The sequence below is a fragment of the Barbus barbus genome (assembly GCF_936440315.1).
Source record: "Barbus barbus genome assembly, chromosome: 22".
Classification (NCBI taxonomy): domain Eukaryota; kingdom Metazoa; phylum Chordata; class Actinopteri; order Cypriniformes; family Cyprinidae; genus Barbus; species Barbus barbus.
In genome coordinates this window covers 20,146,851-20,153,614 of record NC_136750.1, presented here as the reverse complement: position 1 = coordinate 20,153,614, position 6,764 = coordinate 20,146,851, and positions in this window count along the sequence as shown.

Sequence of the window (6,764 nt, the reverse complement as noted above, 5' to 3'; positions counted from 1 at the left end):
AGTATTATTCTTACTGTAATGGATCCTGGTTACTACTGCAGGCAATCCTGAGTAAAAACTTTATGAATGTATAAACCTTTACATAAACATACTTTCTGTAATGAGCCTAGACTAGTTTTTTAATACACTTGGGTATGTAAATTTATACATTTTAGCACATTAGGTACAGCTACATTGATTTGACTACGCTGAAAGGAGACATAGTTACTATAGCTGTTACTATATAGTTACTAATATTCTGTTATTCTAATATTCTGCTAGAATTCTCTCACATTGCTATTTTAGTAGCATTGATATATACTATCTTAGTTTCTATCATATATGTGCATATATATATATATATATATATATAGAGAGAGAGAGAGAGAGAGAGAGAGAGAGTTATTTATTAGTTTTAGTTTGTTTAGTTGTAGTTATTTTAGTATTTCAAGTTAAACTAAAAGAAAATGAGAAATGTTGCATTGCCAACTAGATGATTTTTTTTTAAGTACTACAATTACCATTGTTTTTTTTCCATTAACTAATGTATTTATATGATTTAATTTTGACTTTAGTTAACTATAATAACTACAATAACCCAGTTCTCCCATAGCAAACTTGGTAGTAAAAACTCATGCTTCTAATAACTGTCAATCACAATATAGTATATTATTGATATTATATGTATATATTTTTAACGATAGCATTTGTAACATTTATATTAAAGCAACTTTGCTTTGTCGTATCAACATTGCTGTCCTGTTATGTGACACAGATTTAATTTTGTGCTTTATTTTATACTGTTATGCATAACAAGTTATTAATTATTCCACCAACAAAAATAGTTTCAAACAAATCCAAAACAGATTTCTTTCTCTAAGTCTCCCATAGCCAGACCTTTGCCTGGTGACATATAGACTTGATTCTAAATGATTCTTCACCGCAATTGACCACTTAATGATGAAGAGGCCACATGATTGACTGATCACAGTTTTGATTTGTTCAACAAAATGTTTATATGCAGGTAAATGGCGCTACAATAATGGATGGTGTGCTATTACAGAATAGTACTTTCATATGCCACAGATATTGCCTTCTCAGTGAGGTACTTTACCTGATCTTTTCATTATAGATGTCAGAGAACACACAACTAATCAAATGGAATCACTCCAGAATCCAAAGGGTTGGCCAAGCTCAGAAAATAGTACAGTATTCCATAGTAAACGTAAACACGTCTCATTTAAATTCAACTAAGTGCCTCAAACAAAGCATCTTCTGAGGTTTTTATCTCCTGGAAAACGTGTAGAAATCAGCCAATCAGACCTTTGCCTTCATCCCAGTGCTGTTATACTGTTACATCAATGCTATTGGAACGCTCCTCAGCCAATCAAATACGAGAATCGTAACTAACTGTTGTATAATTGAAGATGTTGTCATTACGCTTGCAATATTATGGTCAAACATGACGTCAGCCCAAACCTAAGTCAACATCTAATTCAAATTAAACACAAAGTTTCACAAAGGTATCATTACAAGCAATTAATCTGCCAAAGAAGTCACAAACAAAGTTTGGGTGGTTCACAGAAGGAATAGGTTGTCTTTCCCATCAGGGTTGCCTTTCCTCAGTGAACATGCCTCTAATTTAGGGCCTAGAGGAATGTGTGTGTGTTTGTGTGTGTGTGACTGGGTTTAAATCAATCTGGCAGAGACAGTGCAATTAGAGGTTTTGACTTGGTTATCTGGCTCTCAAAGACAGACTGTCTCCATGACCCACTGAACAAATGCTGATAAAAAGCTGGAAAATATTATTCTTCACACAAGTGTGTCTCTGGTTTGGGCTCTGGTGACCCAGTCATATGGGGCTCAGCCTCGCCGTCTCTCCCGGTCAGGAAGAGAGATAGGAAAAAAACACGCAACACTCAGATAACCAAACTATTGATCAGTACTTTGCAACGCCAACCTCTAAAAACAACTATGTGATAGAGACGCACCACAGGTGTCCTGATTTGATTTGCTTCCCATGTTCATGTCTTAATTAGTTGTGTTTCCTAGGACTTTTTGATGTAAATGGGGACATTTCTGATTCATTAGTCACTTTCAGTGTGTCTTTAAAGAGTCATTCCTGCTTTTCTGGGGTCGTGACTTCTGACAGCGGCATGACAGAAAGCATGGGAGGAAAAGGTGCAGTGTGTGGAATGTTTAGAGGCAAGTTTGGAAGAGTAATGTATTATGAACCTAAATTATTTCCAGATTTATTACTCGATCCACTGTTCCAAACTCAGAATAGCATTGCAAAACATTTCATCTTAATCTTTCGCTCTAATAAATCTACCTAACATTTATTCAGTCCGAGGCAGTGTGTCATAAAACAGCATAATACATTCTCCTTTTTCTGTGAAGTGGCCTAAAGTCTTAAACCTGACCTGAATTAAGGGCTCATAGTTCTTTAGAGGAGCTGTCAAAAGGAAAAGATGAAAATTCTGTCATTATTTACTCACCCTCATGTCTTTTTTTCTACTGAACACAATTTTTTTTTTAATCCATACAGTGAATGCCAATGGTGTCCAAAACAACACTGGATTTCATTGTATGAATTTAAAAATGGTCTATTTTTATGTTCTACATAAGAAAGTAAGTCATATAGGTTTGGAACGACATGATGACAAAATTTCAATTTTAAAGTGAACTATTACTTTCCTGGCTAGTGTGTTTGAGGAGACCATTCCAAGTGTCCCATAATGCAACTGTAACTTCTATTACCTTGTGCTCCCAAGCTTCTTCAGTGGTGGAATGGACCCACAATGGGCCGGATCGGCAAGAATGTGATGGTGAAGCCTGACCACTGACAGTCTGCCCCTAGGGGCACAAATTACCCTGACTGGTACAAAGAGAAGATGACACACACAGCCTCAGGCCCCGTCTTCCTGGTCTTCCCGTCTCCAATACAACCTAGTGAATCAGATTGCTTTCAATTAAAGATTCAACCATCTTTATTTCTTTTCTTTTTTCCCAATTCCCACCGTGCTTTGTCTCTCTTGTGGCATTTGCAAAGAATGGCATGATTGTACAGTATTGAATATACGGGGGTGGGGTTGTCTTGTGTAGCATTGAGTGAATAGATTAGCTGTAGAATCCCCTCCACTACATTGCCCTCCACCCCCACTGCGTCCACGGGCCTAAGTGTGCGAGTCTGTTTCTCATTAGTATCCGTCCGTACTGAACTCCATCGCAATTTCCTCATGGAGAATTAATGCCTCTTTCTCTTTGAATATATGACTGCTGTCACAGGCTGGTGCATTTTATTGTTTTGTTGCAAAACAAAACAATCTCCTTCTCCATTGATTTCCTTCATACAGTCTTTCTTGCACTCTTCTATACTAATGTTTTCAAACCATTTTTTTTATACCCCCCACAGGACCATCAATAAGGCTCTAGTACCCATTCATGAATGCAAACCAGAAATGTTTAATTATTATACAGTATTGTACTGGATTTCACTTAGCAATATTATTAATATTAGTAAATGAACTAATATATTAAAAGAATAAAATCATTTTAATTAAAGTAACATGTATATCCTTTAAGTGAAAACTATTTTATTGCATTGCAGTTTATAATATTTTTTATTTTGCTACTCCCCCATCCAAGTATATTTTTGTAAAAAGGCAGAAATATCCCATGAGATGCTCGAACACTTGGATGGAAATCACTGCTTTATACAATCCGTTCTTCCTTCTTCTAATTTATTTATGTTGGATTATCCTTTTCATTAAGGAATAGGCTAATTTGTCTTTTTTGTTGACCACGCCAAAACTTATCTTACTGTTTGAAATTTGCTTTCCATTGCACATCAGAATGCATCATAATATGCATCTGATATATTTTAAAGTATCATATGAACAGCTCATTTCATGCAACATTGCTGTTGGCAGGACTAAATGTTCAAAGCAGCTCTGCCTTCCAATCTGAGACATTTGTGCATCTCTTGCCATCTTCAATCCAATGCAAAAAGAACTCCCTGTAACTGATCAAAGAAAGTTTATATTTCAACTGTGCCATAATACTAAGACAGGACATTAATATCTCAGAAACTTCTAACCAGATACCATTTTTCTTCTTGATTCCTGTGGCTTTGTCTACACATATCTCTCGGTTGTGTTTAATTTGATTTGTTATCCTCTTCCTCTGAAGTGTCAGTGCTGTACCAAGCTGGCGTGACCACTGGATTATTACCCCAGGGTCTCCAGTGGTGCAGACAGTCTGCTTTGCTGGTCACATAGAGAAGAGTGGAGCAGGGGGACAGTCTGTGTGAACAGCTGGGCCCTGTTTTCAGCCCTCTGACTCAATTACCTCCTCCTCTTTGAAGAGCTGTTTTCTTACACACTTTCACATATGCAGCAAACATTGAGTAACTTCATTTCTTACTTTTACTTATAAAAACATTTTAAACATTTCATTTTTTATTTTTTTTTTTATTTTACAATAAAATTGCAAGAACTATTATATCTATTATATCATTTTACTGTGTATGTAGTAAGGCAACATTTAATGGTTAATATGCGGTCACTGTAAAATTGATAAATACACAGCCCCTTTTTTCTTGGATAGAGGGGAAATTATTCAGAGACAGCTTCAGGAAATAATTCAAGGGGTGAATAATTCATCATTATGCGATATTTGCATAGTTACTAATATCAAAAGAATCCAATAATATGTAAATTACACTAAATATGCATTTTTGTACTTACAACAGGCTTTGTTTTTGCAAACATTAAGTCCATGAAACCACAAATGTCTTTCCTTGGCCAAAAACATCATCTTAATGCTATTCCTTGTATGCTTTTTTGCATAGCTTTCATAATGTTTCCTTAAAAATGCTCTCTTTTCATTTATCATCAAGGAATTGGAATTGAGAAACACAATGATCATTGCCAAAGCCATTTGAATGCCAAATCTCTCAAGGCTTACATGGTGTTGGACAGAAAGCAAAACTTGTTTTATCATAGTTTCTCAATGCTTGACAGATAAAACATTGCCTAGGGTAAAAAATTTATTGTAACCACATTATTAAATATCAATAGCCAGTGAATTAAGTCACAAATCATTTATCATAGAACAACCTATAGGCATGAAATTGTAAAAGGTGCGTAGATGGCTACTATTAGCACTATTATACCATGAGTGGGGGTTTCACAGATTTTTCAGGAAAGTGTGAGAATGATTGAACATGGAGTGCAGTGCTGCAATAACAATTTTCTTTGCCCTGTCTGACGTGTGATTAAGTTACAAAAGAGAATGTATTTGCAACAGGTGCCTCTAATACGGCGCAAGCATGAGGCGCTCCATGCACTCTCTCTCTATAACCTCCATGAACCTGCCAGGGAAATCCGATTCCCGCTTACACACAGGCAAACACTACTCTTACTCGCAGAAGGAGAGGACAGGTGTGTGTGTGTGTGCCTGTCAGTGTGTGACTCATACTGGACATTTGGGTTGGTGGATGATTAAATCTGATAATTAATGTTATTGCATTATTTTAAATCTGTTTGTGGGTATAAACACATAACACATGCTGCAATGCTTTAATACAACTTTTTGTTGTTGTTGCTGATTTTACAGTGTAGAATTTAGTTTTATTATGAGTGTTGAAAACCTAGTAAAGTACTTCTTATAAATTTTAATTTTAATATGAGAATTATTATTTTTTGTGTGTGCTTTAAGATGCCTTACTTGAAATAGTTTTGATATAGGTAAATAGTTTTCATTTTGGGATGCTTTGAGTCCTTATTGGATGGTTTGGATTGGATCTCCTCCCACACAGTTTAATTTCACATCCTCTTGATCATTTGATAAATAAGGCTGTCAGCACAAGTCCATTGTTAAGACTGTATTTACATAGCTTCTTGCCGAATAAGCGTGTCAAATACAGTGCTCTGCTTTCTGGCAAGCTGCCAGGAAATTTATTTCATTCACTGTCAATTGTAACAACAGTGGGCGCGTCTATTTGCGTTTTTCTTCACCTTTCAACCAATCTCTGTCTCCGGGGGCATGTCGTAAATGTTGGGGAACCAATCGGCAGTGTTTATTACTGAACTTTTGCTACTTTGAGCAAGTTAATACACTGAGAGATGTAGTCCCGCCTGGTCTACTCCAGCTAAAGTCTTTAACCCTTTATGTGCATGAGTGAACAAAATGCTATGGAAAAGTGATGAAAGGCAAACATTTGAACTTTAACATTTTGGATGTATATGCATAGGGTTTACTTTATTATTATTATTTTGGAAAAAAAATTAATGTGGAACAATCTAGTTTATATTGAAATTGAAAATGGATCAAACCGAAAGGTCAAAGTAAGGTGCATTGTGTTTGCATGAAGGCATTACATCTCAGGCTACTTAGGATTAGTAAATTGTAGGGGGTTTTAAAGGGGCTACATCTCACAGTCTATGCATGACCTACTGCTGGAATTCACACCCAAATGAGAGCCGTTTGCAGCTCATGAGGTCATTCTATGGAATTTGCAAGCTTCCCAGTCTACTGAAAATTCCTCATGTGCAGGTAATTCACACTCTGCATCACAATAACAAAACCTATTTTAGAATTTGATTCAGATGTATTTTGCAAGGTACATTTACAAGGAACTTGGCAGTTACTGGTATAAGACAGACATTAGATGTTTAGAGTTCTCAAGTAGCTACATATAGATATAAAATGCAATAAATAAATAAAAAAGATAAATGAAATGAATAGCACTTTTGAGGAATATAATCACTCATGTGAAATTA